The 23,538-nt window shown below is 39.4% G+C and overlaps 1 long non-coding RNA gene across 1 annotated transcript in view; it reads right to left on the minus strand.

Annotated features, from left to right (window-relative positions):
- LOC134607720 (uncharacterized) overlaps window positions 1–23,008 on the minus strand; it is an 82,667-nt gene extending 59,659 nt beyond the window's left edge. Inside the window, exon 1 of the long non-coding RNA XR_010090684.1 lies at window positions 22,602–23,008. This is a non-coding gene — a long non-coding RNA (uncharacterized LOC134607720). The remainder of the gene's footprint in view (window positions 1–22,601) is intronic.
- Window positions 23,009–23,538: the final 530 nt, after the last annotated feature.

The raw sequence follows: 23,538 nt of genomic DNA on the forward strand, positions 1-23,538 counted from the left end.
CATTGTACGAAAAAAAAAAGTTTATTAAAAAAAAAAAAAAATCAAAAAAATCACAAAGTTAAAGAGTTAAAACAAAATAGTTGCACGTGTCACTACAGATATCAGGGCCATGTGAAAGGTATGCTGACATTACCTAGATAGAGCTATTTATGACTGCCCTGAGCAAAAAAAAAAAGTACTGGAATTACAAATGCATTCTTTCCTAGAAACTAGCCGTGTGTAGTTCTCTGAGAAAGCTTTAAAGCCGTTGCTCTGGCCTTTCACACATACATTTAAACAGCTGTAAAACATTAAACATTTTCTTAAATAACAGGTAGATTACAGGTTCCGAAAATAGCTTTTCGAGGCTAGGGGGTAGATAAGGTTTTATGAATCGGTCTTGGAGATATAGGAAGGCCGGATAGAATGAGTCGACCCAATTCCAGAAATTAACGTGACCCTGGAGGGTATGCATCCTACATTCCCTGGGTATTAAGAGATGAATTCTAGCTATCCATTGCCAACAATGTGGAATGAGCTAAATTAAAGCTGAGCTATAAATATAATTAAATGGATACCCTTCAACACACTAATCTGAAGAAAAAAAACTTTAAATAAATTCAATGTTTCCTCTACTTATATTTGTGTTGGGTCATTCTAACAATAGTCTAAAGCCACATGACTAATAGATTTGAGTAATGGCAAATGTTTCTTAAAGTAGAACACTTATATTTTTTATTCTAATGCATCTCTGAAGTAGTTTCATTCATGGTTTTCATGGATGAAGCTAACTGCTTCCATGACTGCCATGGGTTGTTCAGATGTGAGGATAAAGCTGGCAGATAAACTATAAATGGTATATGGCATAAGTAATTATTTTAAAAAATAATGGCTAGGATGTTTCACAGTTTCAAGGGTAAATATAATTTTATTATTATTAGTCCATTTTAAATCCTAAGCCAAAATTGGGCATTTAATGTGTATGTGCACAATACAAAATATTATTTAAAAAAAAAAAAAACGCTTAAAAGAAAACCCGGCATCTCAACGTAGCCAAACAAACCATACCACAGTTCTGGAGACAGGATAGGCCCCCTCCCCTCAGGACATGGTTCAACCAAATGGAGGAGCTTAGAACAATAGAAGAACTACATTCGGGAGCGACTAACACCACCGCAAAATACATAGAGACATGGACACACTGGATCGTATCCACCACACAGGTAGACTTCACTACCCGGCTAGATGCTGACGACCCACCCGACAGACCTGACCTCACCCCATCATCCTACCCACCTACCCGGCCACATAACCCGCATCCCCCCCTCTTTCCTCCCCCCCCAACCCTTCCCTCTCCCCCCCCCCCCCAGCTCTTTCTTACCTACCATACCTGAGCCGCAGGCCCGCATTCAGAACTGAGACACGGCTGACCACTTAACGATGGGACCATGAACCCACAGGACACCCAACACGAAAACACAGTGTCTTGGGGGTCACCGACACAATACTATCAGACCACCCCTCTCAACCAAAGTATCATAGCCACAAGCTTGCTAGACCTGATCACTTCCACAGGCGCCAGAAGAGTGGCCGTACACAACCTATCTAAGGGGGAAACACAAGTAGGGCACTAGAAGCCTCACTAAGGTACTTATAAAAGGGGACCTGCGAGGCCAACAATAAGTCGGGCCTGCGTGCCCAAATAAATGTTTTTGTTATCCTAGCACACGTTGTGCTCTCCATACAATAATATTGAAGAGACCTGCGAGTCTCACCGAAACTGTTGAATGTGTTACAATTGCGATACAACTGAAGAGACCTGCGCGTCTCACTTCGAATATAAAATGTATAATAAAAATATATTTAAAAAAAAAAAAAAAAGAAAACCCGGCATAACTAATTATCACATCAACGACTACTGGTTTCCATGGTGACGGGTCCTTATTTAGAGCTTGGTCCTACAATAGTATCTGGTTTTGCCTTGATAAATCTCATCCAAGGCTGTTATTTGGAGCAATGAGCAGGACCAATGAATTTATTTCTATAGCGAATGCTCGTATTTTATAACTTTGCTATTGATGAATAACAACTGAAGTGGGTTTTTTTCCTGACGAAGACTACAAATATTTGCAGAAACAGAATCTCTGCTTGAAACTATAGTCCCCCAAGCCAGATATCGATAGTGTTCTAAGACTAGAAAATATATACATTTGCTGGCAACGAGGCCTCATTACAGTCAGTAAGAATTTGTATGCTTTCATAATGAATACACAACATTAACTGGAGTTGTCCTTGATATCACTGTGTGAACATAACCTGCTGTTAAATCTTGGCAGTGACATCATTCATAAAGTTCCCTAGAGTAAAACGCGTTAGGGGATTGCCATATCCCTAACTCCTATGTAACTGTTCAATCTATCCTTTCTTTTTTAATGTGAGCAGTGAAGCTTAGATCTACCTCGAGCCATTTAACTTTAAATATTTCACAATATCATGACAGCGCAATACCAGACAACATATAATTAATTATATATACCGGTATTTAGATTTAGGCACCTGGGAGCTTACAGTGTCTTTCTCTCTCACTGGAGAACCACTGTGATTCTTAGAAAAATGCTACAAAGTTTCTTCATTTCGTTCCCTGCTTCAAGAATGCAAAAAATGCAAACTATGCAGAATGTTGCGGAATCTATAAAAATTGGCAGATTTCAGGCTTTTCCTAGAAGGGAAAATGTTATTTTCTCTTAACTAAAGAGGGAGACTAGTTGGTAGGGATCTCCTTTTTTATATTAGAGGGACCTCTAAACACCATCACTGCTACAGCACCCTGTAGTAGTTATGGTGCATGGTGTCCCATGGCACCATCCCACAATGAGCCTACCTTGCACTGTCAAGTACCCGTGGTCCTTCTAGTTTCCCATGACAAACTTAAGAAGAGGTTCATATCAAGTGTATGGAGTTAGCTGGGAGTATTCAAGGTCTTAGTATGAATCTTGCTTTATTTGTCACTTCAGACTGGAAGAGACATGGGCACCCGACAGAGACAGGAAAGTGTAAAAACGGTTCATAAATGACTTGACAAGTTACCATGAGTCTGCCCCAGGGGACTCCTGGCACCATAAGCACAGTAATGGTAATGATGCATAAAGTATCATTTTAAGTAATTTGCAGGGCATGCATGAGAAATGGCTGGGATTTTAAAGTCAATCTCGGACCTCTGGTGTCCATCCAACTTACCTTTTTACCCCCCTGGTTTATGTCAAGTCATTCTGAAATAGTTTGACATCAAATGGTGGGTCGGCACTAGAGCATTTGTCTTAAGGAAGCATGTCGTTATTATGTTACTTTGAGTATCCTGCCTCTTTAAATAATTATATGTCATTTCAAATACAGATTAAATATTACACTCACTGAAGGTAGATCCTGTATCTACTTACTGACTGGATTGCTGAATACATCAAGACTTTCATTAATTTTTAATGTTAATGTTTAATTATAGCTATTAGCTATCGATGTGATTAGCCCATTATGTAAAAAAAATAAAAAAAATAATGAGCAATACAATATGACACTGTTTAAAATTTAAGGTGACAGGTGCACTTTAAGATGATACTATATGTAGGTAGTATTTTATGATCAGTGAATCAATGCTATTTTTATTTTTCCTGGTCTACAATAAACAATTTATTGGCGACACTTTCCCTTTGATGTTCATGCTTGAAAGTTTACAATCAGTCATTGGCATCATCAAACACTTTATATAAGCGTTATGCAGTAATCATGAGCATGCAGCCACGTGTTCTAAAAAGACAGCTGTTTGTGTAAGTAAAGGTGATGGGGGGGTTAAAGCAATATGTTACATAGCAGTGGGTTTCAGTGGGAATATTTGCAACTGACTGCACCAGCAAATAGTGAATTAGCCACACTTCGTATCACAAGTGTGCTGGGTGTTTAGTGATTATTGTATTTGCATTTAAGATCTCACGGGGAAAATTGATACATTTTTCGTGCTTGTCAACTTTCAAGCAAAAGCGTCTCTCTAAAAGGAATGAGTAACTACATAGTGATCCCAAGAGCAAACATTCTAATTAACCATGTTCTGGGAATGGGGCATTTTAATTAGCAAAAAAAAAACATAGAGAAAAGTCTCCTTCCTTAGGGACCTTCTCCTCACCTGGTCACTGAAAGAAGGATCCCACTCTTCAGCCTAATTTATTTCGGTTCATCGGTAGAAAAATGATGTCCCCTTTCCCAAAAGCGATAAAACAATAACATGTTACTGAAACTCAAATATTCAATTATTTGGCATTTAGAATCAATGATGCAAATATACAGCCATCACTTGATTTTCATTTTGCTAATAGTTTTAAATGATCTAATATCTAGCTATTTCCTTAGCTTTAATAATCAGTTTTAGACATTCTTTTTCTTATATGGTCCTATATGGTGTTTCGAGAAATGCTCTGTTACAAAGGAAGAAAGCGATTTTTTTTTACGACGCAGCACCCAAGCTAGTTGACGAGCTTCAATTCTGAAGGAACACGCACAGGCGTAAATTGGGAGTTAATTCGTAATCACAGTAAGTAAAATACAGGTATGGGTGCTGGACATTTTCCTCTGTCCAGAGCTCTATTCACTAAGGCCATGATGTCAGAGGTTACAGTGCAACCAGTCGAGCAAATAATGACTTATTTTACTGACCCTTAAAAACAAAAATAAACTGTACCAAAATAACTGTCCCAGATCAGTTGGCCAGCACCTGTTTAGGATACTTTCATACTGAACCAAAAAGGTTCAGTATGAAAGTATCATTAAAGGGTTACTTCAAGTATTATAACCATTACCGCTCGCTGTAGTGGTTAAGATGCCAGACCTACCCTGGTGCGGTTCCCTAGTAGAAAAAGGTTGCCCCCCTACATGGGTCTTTGGCAGAGCTGCAGAAGCCATGGCGGTCGACTTTCATTGGCTGAGAGCATCAGCTGACTGCTTCAGGTCAATGGCTATCATTCCGTGCAACGAAAGTTACGCAGTAATGACAGCAGCCAGCTCGGAACTCTAATTCGGATGTGGAGTTACAGCTCTGACAGCGGTGTGCTTATTCTCTGTGTATGCAGTTAAACGGTAAACATACAGACTCCAGACACCATGACCACTTCAAATCTATCAAGTCTGCTGTGAGCTTGGATTAACCCTTTAAACACACTGTACATGCATATGTACTTTGATATTAGAATTCAGTTTGAGTAAAAAAGATCCATTGCACTTGTTATAATTTTTATCCCCTAACATTTCTCAACCTCAATCACAACCCTTGGAATTCTAACTAAATTCGATTTCTGGACATTTTCTGGGCACAATCTGTGTACTGCATCATCAACACTACAATGCATTTCCTTTTCAGTTTTCAACAGAGGGGAAGAAGATATATTGGCTTAAATTCATATATCTCAGGTTCTGATTGGTCGCTTACAGCTTAAGTTGTTGGTCACTTTTTTTCTATATCAGAAACTATCCTGGAAGCTTAAAGGGACACTATAGTCACCAAAACAACTGTAGCTTATTAAAGCAGTTTTGGTCTGTAGATTATGTCCCAGTCTCCCTGCTCAATTCTCTGCCATTTAGGAGTTAAATCACTTTGTTTATGCAGCCCGAGTCACACCTCCCTGCATGTGGCTTGCACAGCTTGCCTAAACACTTCCTGTAAAGAGAGATCTAATGTTTAATCCTCCTTTATTGCACATTCAGTTTAATTTAGAATTTTGTATCTCCTGCTCTATTAATAGCTTTCTCGACCCTACAGGAGCCTTATGTGCATCATTAAAGGACCACTCTAGGCACCCAGACCACTTCAGCTTAATGAAGTGGTGTGGGTGCCAGGTCCAGCTAGGGTTAACCCATTTTTTTATAAACATAGCAGTTTCAGAGAAACTGCTATGTTTATAAATGGGTTAATCCAGCCCTCAAAGCCTCTAGTGGCTGTCTCATTGACAGCCGCTAGAGGCGCTTGCGTGATTCTCACTGGCACGCAAGCGTCCATAGGAAAGCATTGATAATGCTTTCCAATGAGACCGGCTGAATGCGCGCGCAGCTCTTGCCGCGCGTGCGCATACAGCCGAATGGGAGGAGAGGAGGAGGATTGGAGGAGAAGAGCTCCCCGCCCGGCGCTGGAGAAAGGTAAGTGTTTAACCCCTTCCTCTCCCCAGAGCCCGGCAGGAGGGGGACCCTGAGGGTGGGGGCACCCTCAGGGCACTATAGTGCCAGGAAAATGAGTATGCTTTCCTGGCACTATAGTGGTCCTTTAAAGTTTAGTTTAAAGAGCAGGAGATAAGAAGTTCTAAAGTAAGTTAACATCTGATTGAAATGAAACCATTTGTTTTATGAAGGAAGGGTCAGTCACAGGCAGGGGAGGTATGGCTATGGCTGCATAGACAGAAACAAACATGATTTAACTCCTAAATGGCAGCGAACTAAAGCAAAAACTGCTTCATTAAGCTAGAGTTGTTTTGGTGACTATAGTGTCCCTTTACACTCAATAATTAGTGCTGAAAGAGCATTTAAAAAGTACAGTGTAATTTAAAGTAGCCACGTCTGCGCAAACTAACAAACTCCCTTTCCGATATTTTGAATAACCTCAAATACCTGTTTTTTTTCTCCTAAAATTTGGGCTTTTCGAAAGAATGGAATGTCAGGTGTGTCGAATTCCAAAAAATATAGTGTGTTCCTCAGACCCTCCGAATAAATGCCTGCTTCTGGTTAATCAATATTTATTAAAATTGCTGGGCAATTGCGGTGGAACACTTAATAACTAAACAATAACTCAAACCATTTTGTAAATACAAAAACTGGCAGAAGCTGTGTGGACCACACACACACGATATTACCCAAACTTTCAACAAGTGTAACACAATTTTAAAATATATATATCTCACAACAACAGAATCTTAAAGCGGCTCATTAAGCCTTATATAGAAAATGAGTATTTCACGAATATAAAATCTTTAAGGAAATACTCACATTGACTCTACAGGAATTGTATTTAAATTCCAATGCAATCAAAAGATATACGGAGACAAAGTAACCCCTAGATAGTAGAAGTAGTCCCTACTTTGTCTCAGTATATATTTTGAATGTGTTGGAGTATTTTTCCTACGATTGGCCAGCTTGACAAAAGGAGGTTGGGTTTTTCTACGGAGGAGCCCATGGACCTCCATTGACCTCAAATGCGCAAGGGTACAAAGTGGACATCTGTTCCTGTCAGCTGAAGAGGAGGGATGGAAGGTCATGGTGGTGCTCACACTAAACAGGTTCAGGTAAGTAAACCCTGCCTTCCCCTGCTCTCCCATAGCCACCTGTCCCTCAGTGGCGATGTCATCTGCAGGGGTGTTGGCAAAGTATTCGTAACCTTTACTACAGTTAAGAATCTTCATTCTTCAAAAGAAGATTATTTCTTGCTTGTAAAATGTAATTAGTGAATTTATTGTACTTTTATATGAGAAAGATGTCCTTTTTGCTTTACCCCTGTGTCCGTACACAAAATTAGTTCCTTAGGCTAAGTGTTTTACAAATGGTTGAAACAGGTATTTCATATTTACCTGATTGGTTTACTATAACATAACTGCTTTCCCCAGTGCAGATGAAAAACATTCTAAATTACGAAGTATCATTATAAAAAAAGGTCCAAAACAGCTTTTAGGGTGATTTTCATCTACTAAGCAAAACATTGTGATCTAAAGGAACCCTATAGGGTCAGGAACACAAACATGTGTTCCTGATCCTGTAGTGTTAAAAACACCATTTAGGTGGCTTGCTCCCCCCCTTTAACCCACTTAACAGGTAATAAACTTACCTGATTTCAAGCGCTGTGCGGGTCTGCTGGCACTAGCCCCACCCCCAAACCACCTCCTTGCTGACATCATCAGAATTTATGATTTTTAGCCAATCCAATGCTTTCCCATAGGAAAAGCATTGGATTGGCTGAAATTGGAAAGGAGTCTGGATGGGGCCAACGCCAGCTTGGCCTATCAGCACCTCCTCATAGAGATGCATTGAATCAATGAATCTATATGAAGAAAATTCAGCGTTTCCATGCAGAGCGTGGAAACGCTGAATGGATATGCTGCACCCTAGGAAGGAGTTCCTAAGGGGCAATGTAAACACTGCCTTTTTCCTCATTACTACCTACCTATACCCGTTGTGCCACTATACCCCATTCCCTCTAGAATGTAAGCTCATTGAGCAGAGCCCTCAACCTCTCTGTTCCTGTGCGTCCATTTGTCTGGTTACAATTACATGTCTGTTAGTCCACCCATTGTACAGTGCTATGGAATTTGCTGGCACTTTATAAATAATAAAATAATAATAATAATACATGAAAATGCCTGCAGGGAATGAATATACTCACCAGAACAAATGCATTAAGCTGTTGTTGTTGTTCTGGTGACTTTAGTGTCCCTTTAAGAAAATAGCATATACCAGCAGGTACAAAATTGGGATAAGAATGTGCAGGAGTGGGGGGGGGGGGGGGGGGGCGTCGGTACCCAGTCAGTATGCCAACCAGCAAGGACTTTTCTTGTGTACAGCACTACAAAATGCAGGACAACGTGAAAAAAAAAATCAGGACTCTTTGGTTGTATCTCGGACAGATGGGTGGCCAAATACCTGGGTAAAAGATTTTTATTTTAGCTCTGTCCACTCTGGACAAAGCTAAAACAAACAATCTTCAACTCAGTTATTTGTTAAGCGTGGCTATTTTGGATTACATTTTGCAATAGTGGGATCAATTCTCTAAACAGAGTGTTGTGGTGAGTTGAGAAACGACTTGCAAAATGTAGGCTTAAAAACTGCTAATGCAGCATGATTAGATAATTTATTCTCTGGTATATTGGTAAATTCTCAACCTGCTAATTGGCGGGTACACCCCAGTATTGTCAAATAATCCCAATTCACTGTTAAGCAAATAAAACGTGCTTCCAATAGTGTTATTAACTAAAGTGAGAATTTCACGTTGAAGGTGAAAAAAATAAGATAGAAACATTCTCTAAGCCATATATGCTTTCAGTTCGGACGCTATAGCCTTATTTGTGAAATTCACATTCAATTCTCACTTTGGTAAATAACCTTGTTAATGTTTTGAAGACGTAAATGTAACAGGGGAAAAGGGGGAAGAAAGAAAGTAAGTACATTCATTTCATATGTTTGGATAAAACATACTTGGAGAGAAGTCTGCTTAAAAAGCAGGCTTGGAATATTTCCCTCACTGACTAGCCCATAAAATACACACTAAACATGGTTTAATGCCAAGAATATCACACGAGGAATGGAAGATTCCATAGATCCAGCGTAAACGCTTAACTGCGATAAATGAAGAGTGCGCTCTACTAGTTACACATACTCTCCATCTCCATGAGCAGATTCTGAAAATATTCACATACCATAGTATGAATGACACCATTTATGCATGTTCTGCAGAGCTATACATCGCCCCCGGTCAGCGTGAAGCCCTTCTTGGGAGAATTAGAGACGCAAAAAAGTTACTTTGTTCAACACACAGTGAAATATAAATATAATATAAAGCGCTGCGGAATTTGACGGCGCTCTATAAATAATATAATAATATAATAATAATAATAATAAATATAAAGAGCTGACTTGCAAGATTTAATCTAAAATATCTGACAAATAGAATTCCATCTCGATTAGTTTGGCCTGTATTTTGCATTTCAGCTGTCGGCTCTCTTTGTCTGCGCTAACTGCAATCCTTGCAGGCTAAGATTATTATAAATAGGGATGCACCAAAATTTCGACTGCCAAACTTTGCCCGAAAACGGGTCAAATTTGCTGGAATGTAAAAAAAAAATAAAGAAAAATATTCTTCAGATCAGATGATTACATATCACAATAAAAGATAGTAATGATAACATGAAAAGTCAAGAATACTGCACTTGGGACGGGGTGGGGGGGGGGAGAACACTATGGGACAGGGGAGGTAGGAAGACACTTTGGGATGCGGAGAGAACACTATGGGACAGGGGAGGAGGGGAAGAACACTATGGGACAGGGGAGGTGGGAGAACACTATGGGACAGGGGAGGTGGGAAGACCCTACGGGATCAGGGGGGGGGAGAGAAGAACACTATGGGACGGGGAGGGGGGAAAGAACACTATGGGACAGTGGAGAGGGGGAGAGAAAGAACACTATGGGGCGGGGAGGGGGGAGAAAAGAACACTATGGGACGGGGGGCACTATGGGACTGAAGAGGGAGGTGAGAGCATAGAGGGGGGAGAGAGGAACATTAAGGGGGGACCACTAAAAGAGAAGGGAGAAGGGTAGTTTTTCATGTTAGATTAATTACATTTATTAAAAACTCATTTTCGGTTTAGGTTTTCGGCCAAGGGCATCCTGATTTTTCGGTTTCGGTCCAGAATTTTCATTTCGGTGCATCCCTATTTATAAAAGTGACGATTTCTCAGACAGCTGTGAGGGATTCTAACTCATTTACTTAGAACTGCAGTTTAAAGAGGACGTAAGTGCTTCTCACAGAGAAGCATCAAATTCAGTAGCTCCGAATGCTAATATGAGAAGCGTCTGCTTGGATCCAAGTTATCAGTATTGAGGTCTGCACGAAAAGCTGCAGCAGGGAGACTCTCCCAGAGATGGAATAAGGGTAAGTTTGGATTTTTCTGTACTTTTATTAAGGGGGTGGGGTCAGTAATCGAAAAACATTATAAAGCATGTCGAATTATATATATCCAATTCAATATATTTATATATTTATCTATATATAATTTGCTTTTGCGTACTTCTTCAACTTGTCCAACTGTATGAAGGAAAACGCTTGTAAGAAAAATGGCTATCGTTATGTTTCAGAAAAACGCAACATGATACGATATGGAAACATTTGGAATATTTGAATATACAAAATGTGGAATAAATAAAATAAATATTGAAAGTACATTTAAACAGAATGCTGTCTCTCCCACGTACAAGCACAAAGGAAGGCAGACATGATCCAGCGCACAGCTCTGCGTTCAAATCTCTCGAATGTGCAAGATTCCTGGAAGCATTTGCCTGTTGCCAATTCATAAACTCCTGCCTTATAGTTATGCAAAATGAATAAAACGGAATGAATGCTTCTAAGATTAAATGTCAACATTCCGGAGAGGAAAAAAAAATCTCTACAATTTGCAAGACAAATTTCTAATAGATACACATGTATCTATTTTAGCATTAGTTCTGCAGCTCAGTTTTCAATTGATCACAGTTCCTAGCGTTGTAAATAGGCTTTGAAGGATTATCTTTTAAAATGCCCTCTCAAAGTGACACTATTTAGTAGATTTACCGCCAATGGAAACATGTTTACATTTAACCCCTTAAGGACACATGACATGTGTGACATGTCATGATTCCCTTTTATTCCATAAGTTTGGTCCTTAAGGGGTTAATTATGCATTTCCTCACTGGGAGTATATCTAAAAAAAACAGCTTGCATAAGTTGCAGATCTCTTGTCTGCTTCCTTTGCAAGCCCTCCCCTTCTAACCCCGCCCAGACTTTCTGTGGCTGTCCAATCACAGCCTTCCCAATGCAGCTCGATGAAAAGTCTTTATGAGGCAGGTGCTCTGGGCAATTGCTGCCTTTTGAGTTTAGCTCCACTGAACTAAGTAATCCGAAAGTAACAGAACTGTCAGTCTGATTGACAGCCAGGGTGATGTAACAAGGTTCATTTATAAAAATGTCAGTTTCAATTAAGATCTGCATTATTTCTAAAATGCACTTTTCATCCAAAAAGCACTTCAGCAAACAAAAGTGCTTTAGGTGTTTGGGGTGTCCCTTTATTTTTTTTTTAATTTTACTCTTTATTGAAAACTTTGCACAACATACAAATATTGAGGAAATATTAGAGGAAGTAAATATAAATATTAAATATAAGAGGAAAGTGGCTTATTTTAATTCCAGGTTCATCATCGCATGAGCTATAACAGGGATAGGCAACCATCGGCACTGCAGATGTTTTTGACTACACCATTATGGGAGATGTAGTCCACAGCATCTGGAGTGCCAAAGGTTGCCTACCCCTGAGCTATAACTGCAGAACCCTTGTGATGGCTTGCTTCCATCAAAGGAAGCCAGACATGTTTTGGACCCACCAAGAGGCCATGCTGTCTATGAATTGGATGGGCACAATTTTATCATAAGAGTTGCTGGATTGTCCAACCATAGACAGTAAGTTATGGTCCACTAAGGCAGTGGTTCCCAACCCAGTCCTCAAGTACCCCCTACCAATCCAGGATTTAGGGATTACCCAGTTGTGTCTAAGGTGTTAGAAAGAAAAAAAAACCACTTTAGACACAACAGGGTTATCCCTAAAACCTCGACTGGTAGGGGGTACTTGAGGACTGGGTTGGGAACCCCTGCACTAAGGCATTAGCTGCAATTAGGAAATGGGAAATGAGTATCAACTACTAAGATCCCAGAGTCCATTTGGAAGCATAAATAATAGAAATTGGTACCCAATGTTACTCAATAAAATCTGTCAGTGACGTGTGACAACAGTTCTGCCATGTGTAAATTATAGAAGCAGATTATTTCAAGCATCTCAATATTTATCAGCAGCCCATTTAGATATATGGGCTAATCTTGTTGGTGCCCACTACCATGTGTGTATCCGTTTTCAGATTAATTCTAAATTTGGTAAACATGTAGTAAGATCTTTATGGATAATCTATGATCTGCTGTCTCTTGCTTTATTTGTTTAATTACACGTCTTCTTTAAATTCCACATGCGATGTGATTCCAGATAAAGGTCAATTGATCCACTTAATGATCTTTAAATCCTTATCATGTTCATTTGTTCTTTAAAATAGCTGTTGGGCACATTCCAGAGATTCCCACATTCCTATACCAGGTTAGTCTTTACCAGTTTCACTGGAAGGTAGTTCCAGGCAATAACTACCCTTTCTGTAAAGTGAGTATGTTTACACAGTCCCCTTAGCCTTCCATCACTAATCTTAAAATCATGCCTTGTTGTTCTGTGAATTATGAATAGATGAAAAAATGATTTAGCCTTATAACTTCAAAACATTCCTTTTTGTTCTGTAGCCAAAGAAACCTTCTTCAGCTTTCGTTAAAGGGACACCCTAAGCACCAATACAACCACCACTTCAAGCATATAAGCATCCTCTGTCTCTGCAATTTACTGATCATAAGAGCAGCATCTACTATACAATAAATAATACCAGTGAGTGAGTGTCCCATTTAATCTATTAACGTATTTGAGTTTGTCATTTTACATAATTCCTTCTTCCCTCCGATTAAGAGGTGCTAAAGTGGCACTCAAATCAGCTTGCTGAAGTGGTTATGGCGTAGAGCAGGTTTCCCCAAACTCTGGCCCTCCATATGTTGCTGAACTACAACTCCCATGATTCTATGAATTAAATAGGCTGAGAATCATGGGAGTTGTAGTTCAGCTACATCTGGAGGGCCAGAGTTTGGGGAAGTCTGGCATAGAGTGTTCCAGCACAATTTCCAAGTTTAAGTCAGCGCTCAACACCGACCCAGAGGCTGCCTACTCCTCTGTCACACTATAACGTGGATTTAAGTCAGTTTTGACCGACCAGGACAGTCGTGATTGGCTGAGACTGCAGGTTATGGATTAGACCAGCATGCACAACCAGAGATCAGAAAAGTGACAACAGAAAATAAAATCAGGACTGTTCCACTGGATCCATTACTACTGACGTGTAAAATTCTCACAAATAAAAGTACTGTCGCTTTGATTAAAAAGCTATTGCAGTGTATTGTAATACTGAATTGATTTGTAAAGATTTGAAGTACAGATACAGGCACAGTCATATCTAAGTAAGCCACGACACTGAGAAATCGTAAGGAGCAGCTATAGAAGCAGGGGGAACTAGGGATACATAGTAACCGTGTCATAAGAAAGTGGATAGACAATATCGGAGCAATAAAAAAAAAAAAAGGCAAAAATTGAAAAAGATATAGCATAAAAACAAATGGTTAGTAAGTCTGTATAGAAGGGGTAAGTGGCCAGTATAAATAGGCCTCAAACTAATGCTGGATAGCTGTGCTATCTGCCTTTCTTGTACTGTTGTTGCAGTACAAATCTCATACAGAGGCATTGCATGAAAGTGAATTCCAAATTTAAAACCAAAGTAACCAAACCAGAAGCATAGATGAGTTGGAGAATTTTTCCAGTTTGAATACTTTGTTCTTAAATGAGACATTTACATAATTGGCTTTGAGTTCTCGACAGTTCTCAATTCAGTGAATAACCCCCAGGCCTTTTATATTTGATACACTGAAAATATGACGGTCACCAAGCTTTCCATTTAAAATGTTAATACCTAAAAGGATTAAGTCAGCAATGTGTTCTGTATTAGCCTAAAATTGTTTAAATCACTTTGAATTCCCAAAACGTCCCACTTTCGTTAATAACCCTGTTTGAACTTAAAGACTAACTCTGCTGATCTCCATGTGAAATCTCAGGAATAGATTGAAATGGCTAACTTACTCCTTTAACATAGTTTATCAGCAGACATGTATTAGGTATTTGTGTTTTTATCAGCTACTAACACCTGGAAAGTGAAGGCTTGGGTGGGGTCTCTTTAATTAGCAGCAACTAGCACCTTGATGGTCAGTATCTCCTTCACTCTATGATATAGAAACGTTTGGATTAAAGGTAATAAGAGGTGGATTAATAAAGCCATACTCAGTGAATGAGCAGAAGGAGATATAAGTAAATTAATTCACACATTTGCTGTTTTATTCCATTTGCTTTGGACAGATCAACTGGTTGGCAGTTTGACTGTTGCAAGAAGCCAATTTATGACTTTGCATTTGATTAATAAAACAATGAACATGAGGACCCTGGTTTGTGGCGTTTCATTTACATTGTATTAAAAATACTGCATGCGTAACGCATTTATTTAATACATGGGAAAAAATATAACCCCACAATCTCAAATATGCGTCTTGGTTTTTTTTGGACAACTCTGCAGGTATTATTCAACATAACAGTTCATTTTTGCACATAATTGACAACATACGTCACATGTGTTGGGGGTGTAACTAGCCCCTGGCACATAGTGCATATTTCTCTCCACATAAGTCACGTGTGTCGGGGGTGTAACTAGCCCCTGGCACAAAGTGCATATTTTTCTGCACAGCCAATTATTGCAGTACCACCATGACTACTTCTAAAATCAGGATTAGACCTGGAGGTTGGAGTAACTCTTAAAGGGACACTATAGGCAGCCAGACCACTTCAGCTCATTGAAGTGGTCTAGGTGCTAACTCCCATCACCGTTAACCCTAGAGTGGTAATTATTGCAGTTTTTATAAACTGCAATAATTACCTGATAGGGTTAACTCCTCCTCTAGTGGCTGTCTACCAGAGCGCCACTAGAGGGACTTTGGCTTCTTAGATTACTTTTGGTCATCTAAACGACGCTGGACGTCCTCACCCTATGCATGGAGACATCAAAGCATCACCCAAAACCACATAGGAAAGCAATGAATAATGTTTTCCTAAGGGGAGATCCTAATGCGAGCACGGCCATTGCCACACATGCGCATTAGGTCTCCTTCGCCGGCACACAAGGAGCGTGGGGGGAGCTGAGTTAATAACCCCTTCAGTGCCACGGGAGGGGGGCCTTGACAAAGTAGGAAGCTATAGTGCCAAGAAAACTAGTTTGTTTTCCTGGCACCATACAGAGTGGCCCATAAGACCATTCCCATTCATACATCTTATGAATCCAGTGTATCTGTGTGCTGGATGGGTACGGACTTATGGGCCACCCTCTAGTTTACCTTTAAAGCGTGACCTGCAGGAAATTACAAGTAAATTCGGGGGAGTTTTAAATTTATTTCATTTTACATTCAGGATTATTGGCTAAAATGTGAAGTTTTGGTAATTCAAAGTAAATTTCCCATTTTAGGTAACTATATAAAAACTCTCCATGCCAACAGCTATTTTGTCCTAAAATTTAAACTACACTTTGAATTCATCATAAATTACCAAATATTCACATGTTAGTGGACAGCCCTGTATCTCCCCTTCTCTGTGCTTTTGAGCCCCGGTAATATGATAAGAACAATAATAATAAATGACTTAACCAGGGAGTACATTCTGTTTTTGGTCAGTTTTCGAGAATATCTTGCTTCATTGGGTCTTGCTGTTACTTTAACACAAATTAATGGGGCTCATTTGATTGCCTTTTGAAGCAAGACAGTATGAATTTATTCTGCAGTAACTGAATCTATAGCTTTAAGAAAATGCTAGAGGTTATGATGTTGGAACACTAACCACTGAACTATCTCACCAGCTTTTGGCCAAACTGCCCACAAAGGATTATCATTCAAATAATCTTTGAATTATTAGGACAGCTGCCTCTTTGGGGTTCCGAGCGCAATATATAGAGAGAACTTGGAAAATAAATCTGCCTTTCTATCCACTACAAATAACCATTTATTTCAAAGATCTCACTGCATCTGAATGTTATCACAGTGCAGTATTGTGTCAAATTGGAAAACCGCTATGTTTCCACCTATTATGCTGGTTGATACAGTCAAGAGCGACAAAGTAACAGAAAAGCCTTGTTATAGGGTGAACAGACACATTACACATTATTGTATTGCTTGGATTTGTAAAAGACAGCAATGAATTGACACCCCACTCACAAATTAGCTGAGATGTAAACGTTCCAATAATTTCAATTCTCTTATTATAATTTAATCTGTTTATAGCTTAATTTTCAAATCGCCACAATGAACTATCAAGTGAATAAATACCTTTGTTATCAAACAACCTAAATCTGTTTTAAAACATCAACATAACACTGATTTATAGAAACAACACATTTCTTTCTTCTCTATTTTAAATTCAACAATTGTGAACCCTTAGAACTTAGAATCTACCAAAATATCTTAACTCCTGACATTTTTCTCTACAGCATTGAATGAGCAATACATTAGCTTAAGTCAACACTGTCATAAACAGAACAGAGAAGGGCTATTCACTAGAAGGAATAATTGTAGGGAATTAATAACTATATTGCTAAAAAAAAAAAAGAGTAGTGTTTGCATGGACCAGACTTCCAGCTGAAATTGCCTGTTCTTATTATGGCAAGCTTTAGTGCCCCAGATGTTTGAAAAGCAGTGGAACGGCTGACAAATCACCAAGGGAAAGGTTTTTCACAAACATCTGGTGTTCCAAATAATATTAAATACCAGAAGCATGCATTAATTTTGCTGGGTTCCAACAAAAAAAAAATCAATCTTGAAATGTAAAAAAAAATTGGTTGAAGCACAGACAAATATTTATAATGAAAACCACACAAAATTAATGCCCAAACAGTCGGCCAACATGGTGTATTTTTGCAACTATTCCCTCCTGTGCTTTATCGTATTTATACCAGGGGTGGTCAACCTGCGGCTGGCTGGTCATGATGAGTACGGCAGACCTACAACAGATGAGAAGCCTCAAGTTTGCTGCCCCTGATTTATACTGTGCCAGTTTGTTCCACTGGGAGATACATAGGAGGCGAATTGCATCCAAAGGGCAAATATTTATGCAACAAGATGAAAAATCTTCAGTCTGGTTGCCAGCAACATCAATCCGTGGTCTAATTGAGTTCTGATTGCAGACAAGCAGGGACCCTGTTTATCCTTCAGTTGGCAGATTGAGGTCTCTCATAATGGCTGGACGTAGTTTCCAAGTCATTTTTAATAAACATTAACATTTTATGTAACAGCAGTTCCACCCCAATCCGAAAGCCCTCAGAGATTATCTGCTACTTTGTAAACAACCTGTAACAGTATATTTGACTGCTGTTACAGTAGAAGATTTGATGAGACCACAGTTTGTGTAATAAGCTTCCAGGTACACATACAATGGCATGCTCGAGTCACGACACTCCCATGCATATTGCCTCTCATATAGAAGTATTCAGGTGGTTATTTCGATCATCACTTACGACACTTACTGATAATTAAATAGGATTACGGCACACTCTTTCTACACTGCAGTCCCATCTACTACCATTCTACTAAACCATATGAATGTCCCAGCTCCATGATATTTTTGAGTAATCGATCACGACACCAGAGATCATAGGCATCATAAAATGTAGTTCTAATTTACAGAACGTGGAAAGGTTGGGGGTCAATGCCTAGCACATGTCTGATATACAGTCCATGCAAAAGAAGTTCAACTTCTGAATGAACTAGGGTAGACACGGGATTGACCGCATGGGTGAATGAACTATCTAGAAGAGTGGTAGGCAACCTTCAGCACTCCAAATGTTGTGGACTACATGTCCCCTGGCGCTTTGGCAACATTATGGCTGCAAAAGCATCATGGCCGATGTAGTCCACAATATCTGGAGAGGCAAATGTTTGTCAAATGGCTTTTTTTTTTTATCTACTCTAAGCATGTTCTTACTTGGCAGTCTCTATGTACATATTGCTTTTACAATCAGTCTGCATTGACCAGGGACCTTAAATAAATAAATGACTGACCCTATAAGGGTGTCTATTTAATAATGTTAGAAGCCACGATTGGTTATCTCACACATTGACGCAAAAGGATTACGCTCAAACTGACAAACCCATAACACATTACAGCACAATACAGTTTCAGACTAAAATAGTCACACTGGAAAAATTCTCCAACTCAGCTATTTTTCCATCTCAACTACTTTGGCCTTAATTCTGCAATTGTCCAATTAACTTTTATGAGCATTCTTATACAATTACAGTGTCCGGAAGTGAATTTCAAATTTAAGACCAAAGAACTTGAACTGGAACAAAGCTGGCACTTTTAATTCACTTTGGATTCTCACTTTACCACTAACGTGGGAATTCTAAGTGAATTAAAAGTGTCAGCTTCGTATAACTCTTTAAGTAGTAGGGTAACAGCACACAGATTACTGTCTTTGAGAGAATATCTAAATAACTGAACTCCACTGTATTCAACAATCAGTTTGATTGGTAGAGAATAACCCCCATGTCTCTTGGTTCTAAAGGAGATGCCATCAGGAGCTGATTCATTCTTAGATAACCTTGATTTGAGCTAACACATTGACACTTTCCTTTCTATAATGTAAACAAGTGAGAATTCTGGTTGAACACAGATGACAAAGCATAGGAATAACAATAACATATTGTACCATGAAGGACACATTTAGATTTCTCAGTAGGGTCGTGGGGTTTAGATGTTATTACCCAACTCAATTACACATATAAATCAATCCTATAAGAAACCAAGCCTGCAATGCTGAGGTTTGGGCACACGCAGAGCATCAGTCTGAGACACACTCTTCCAACGTGCTGTGTTAGGGTTCCAACGACCTAATGTTAGGGTGGCCAAAAGTTTAATCCTCATCTGCTGTAAAACTACAACCTCCCATGATGCTTTGCCAGTCCACCTATATTAAATTTGATCTATGCAAATGTAAAGATTGGAAGAAATTATATTTAAAAATAAGTCCCTCCCCACCTGTCAATCAATTCTTCAGCATAGAGAAGGCATAGATCTCTATGACAAACAATTGACAGACATCAAGAGCAGGAGGACCCTCCTACGAGGGGGGTCTTGCTGCTCTGTGGCTGCGCCCGCCCTGTGCTCAGTATGGTAACTTTCTGGCCATTGCATTTAGTGCTGACTAGATGAGTATAGGAATGGAGTAACTGATGTCACACTGTTCTGATGTCATCACACTGGCAATGAAGCCTGCGTGTTGGCTTCATACAAGAGAAATGGAAAAGTCTCATCAATGACATATCAAAGGAGTGACCAATGGCGGCAATCATGGCGGCACTGGTAAGTAGTTTAATAATCTCTAAATTGTAAATTGATATTATTATTTACACGTGACAAATCATATATTTAGAGCTTAAGGGGGCTTAGGTTAAAGTGAACCTGCCATGAGAAACACAGTATTGTCAGGAACACAAACACGTATTCCTGACGCTGTAGTGGGTAAATCACTATTTTGGCCCCAGGCCTCCCTCTCTTTACTTTAAAAAGGTGATTTTACTCGCTTTTTTTACAGGGCTGCGCACGTCTTGCTGCGGCCAGCCCCGCTTTGCTCTTCCATCAGTGACGGCTGCAGGAAGTTGGCTGTGTCTACGGAGGATCCTGCGGTCTCGTGGGATCCTCCATAGACCACAATGCTATACTCTCGTACATGCGCAAGAGTATAGCAGAGACGTCAGCCCCTCAAGTGGACCTGCCGAATCAAGATGGCTGCGTCTGCGAGGGACAGATTCAGGTAAAGGTAATCTCACCTTAACCCGTTTTGCCCTGCCACTGGACCACCAGCAGCAATGCCACCTTCAGGAGTCTTTGCTAATTCTGCAAAGTCCTTAGACAGTGACAGTGTCGCTTTAAGCTGTATTCTGGTGACTATAGTGTCCCTTTAATATTGAGGTGCCTCCTTAGTGAGTCCAAATAGTAATCACAGGATGAGGCCTACAAGTGTAATTCAAACTATGGAAGGCATCATCTAGTTTAAACCACATCATAATGGGGTAAAATGTCTAATAAAAGGTAAAACTCCACTAATGATCTGCTCACACAGACTAATAGCACATATGTACTTCTTCTTCCACAGTTCAAAATATAAAGGAAATTAGACTACTGGAACAATATTAATGTGATTATGTGAGAAATCGAGAAATCGAGGCTTTACGTTTGTACATAAACAATTTATATTTTACTGTTATGCTATAGTATAAGCATTCTATTACAGGAAAACAAAATGGCTGCATATTCACGAGAAAAACTGCTAACTGAAATGAGGCAATCACTAGGGAGCCAGTCTCTATTAGCTATCTGCCTCTCGTAATCCTGCATTTAGATCACTTCTACACGCGAAAATGGCACATTCCCTGCTGGGATAAGTCATTTTATTTTCCCCATTAATTCAGTGTTTGAAGATGCAGAAAAATGTACGGAGGTGGAGTGTGTAGACGGGCTGGATTCATTGGGTGAAAATGATTTTTTTTTTTAATGCTGCAATATCCGTTCTGAGAAAACAAAATTGCATATAAACAACAGGCTTTAAATATATGCAAACTCAATAGCTCTTGAGCAGGCTGCTAAACAAATCCCTACCAGCACCACGAGGAGTTAACAAAACGGACAAAAAGTGCAGAGTAAAGCATCCAACCTTTTTTTTTAATTGAAATTTAAATTACATATTATACAAAATGTGAGTGATTTGTCGGTATACCCACCAACCCTCCAACTTTTAGAGGCACATTTGGGAAGTAAAGTGGAAAACTCTTGGCCTTATAAGCTGCCATGTGATGGCCATGGCTGAATTTAGACATGAAGGCCTAGCACGATTTGGGCCGATTCCTTGGCAATGAGAACCTCCTGATACATAAAACACCAATCGAGGGTCAAATCCAGTATGTTCTAAAAAATAGCCGAGTTTCAGGCAATTCCTGAACACGTGAATACATTGATCCAATTCACTGGGGTACACATGGCCCTCTTAAAATAGTTAATATCTTCTTTTTCCAACTAAAGTCAGATTAATGTGCGATCAATAAATAAAGCAAAACGATTATGTTTGTCATGAAATTGGACGGTAGGTGTTGGCACATCACCAATAAAGAGACACAGCAATCATAATACCTACATGGCAACTGGCTCACATTTCTAGAATGTCCGAAAAGCATATAAAGTAAAATAAATACATACTAACCGATTGAAACAGAGTGTACGGCGGGTGGGGAGGGCTCACAACACATACAACATGTCCCAAAATATATCCAAATACAAGCACGCTCTGTGATGGTTTCAGAGTTAGAAAGCACAGCATTCTCTGTGCACCAATGCTGTCTCGCAAGCACCATGTGCTCTGCTAGAAGCCATACTCCCTTCGTTCAAATAATACATCAAATGCAATCTAATAAAACCGATAGAAAAAGCACAGTACTGCTTGTTTGCTTTTCAATTCAATCAGCATGCAAACAGGTCTCCGTGTTTTGTTTTTTTCAGGGTTTTTTTTTTTAGTTTCATTATCGATTAGTACAGTATACTCAGCAATACAGCACAGTCGAAAAGAAAAACATGTATAGACACATCCTGAAGTGTACAGTCCGTACACTGACAGGGGGATCAGCTCGAGCACATTGTACTGTAAAGGCTAATTGCCTCTCAGCAGTAGAAGCTTAGCCAGGCCATAGACAGGAAGGGGGAAGGGCACATGTGCTTTGACATTAAAAAAAAAAAAAAAACAACAAAACACAACAACAAAATCAGAATAAGAAAAACATTAAGGAAAAATATATAATAGCTTTCAGCAAAACGTAGATTTATATTCTTATTAAAAAAAAAAAAAACATTTTCTGTTCAGCTCAAATGTTTCACTTTTGAACAAAAACAAACACACCACACGTTATCTTCCAAGGAGGCAGAAATAAAAACATTTGTAGCAAATAAGTCCGATGACAATTTAAGCCAAATCGATAAAGTTAAACTTAACGGGAATCTGGCCCTTAAATTTCAGGAATTACATATTTTTGGCAACCTTCTTCAAAATCGAGGTCCAGTTTAAGCAGAAACGGACCCAAAATGAAGATGAATACTTACCCACTGATGTCACTAGCAGTGTGTCCAAGTAATCCACTAGGAAATAAATTTGGGGTACGCTGGGATCATCCATTTCCAATGGGGAAAGCTGCAGTTCAGATTCCATGTGCTTGCAGCACGCGTTCAGCTCAATGGAACGTTCTGCTGTCGAAGTGAGTCGACAGACGTCACAGGAGCAAATAGACAGAGAAAAACATACACACCCCCTCCTCGCTCACTCACATGCTCTGCTCTCAATAGTCTGATGGGATGCTGCAATACAATCACATACAATGTTTCAGTTGGAGGGGCAGATATCTGCATCCATTCTATTCTTAATATTAATCCCATGCACTGTTTGAAGCAGAGGGTAACTCAGAGAGACAGAGCTCTTAGCTTCTTGCAGCAGGAGAAAGCAGCAGTTTCTGATACAGAGGCTCAGAGGAGTGGAGGAGGGGTTCTGGGGAAGTCAAGATTTTAACACTGTAGCTATGGACTGTAGGGAGGGGAGTATACCTGGCTGAAATCATCCTTGCTAAGACTGGATCTCTGCTCAGTCTGTCATTATATTATTAATAACATTGTATATCTTAACATGCCAACATATAAAGTATTGCAGTACAATTTATACATGAGTGGTGACAGGCAAATGTGTTCATTATACAGTACTTAGTTGCTGTTGGCGCTCTATATTAACGGTAATAATTTACAGAATTTATAATTTACAATTTAAATAGATTTTCTTTTGCAGACAGCAAACAAAATCCACAGGAGGAGTGCTTGAAAATTGTTGGCGAAAGCTGTTTTTTCAGAAGTATAGAATGCACCGGATAGTTAAAAGCAATTTAGTATTTATTTGCAGGAATTTAGTAGACTTAATTTCAATTCGTCTGCATTTTGGCTGATTGGTAAATCCTCCAAAATCCGTAACTGCGAAGTGTCCTATGGACGTATGACG

The sequence above is a fragment of the Pelobates fuscus genome, chromosome 4, assembly GCF_036172605.1.
Source record: "Pelobates fuscus isolate aPelFus1 chromosome 4, aPelFus1.pri, whole genome shotgun sequence".
NCBI classification, from domain to species: domain Eukaryota; kingdom Metazoa; phylum Chordata; class Amphibia; order Anura; family Pelobatidae; genus Pelobates; species Pelobates fuscus.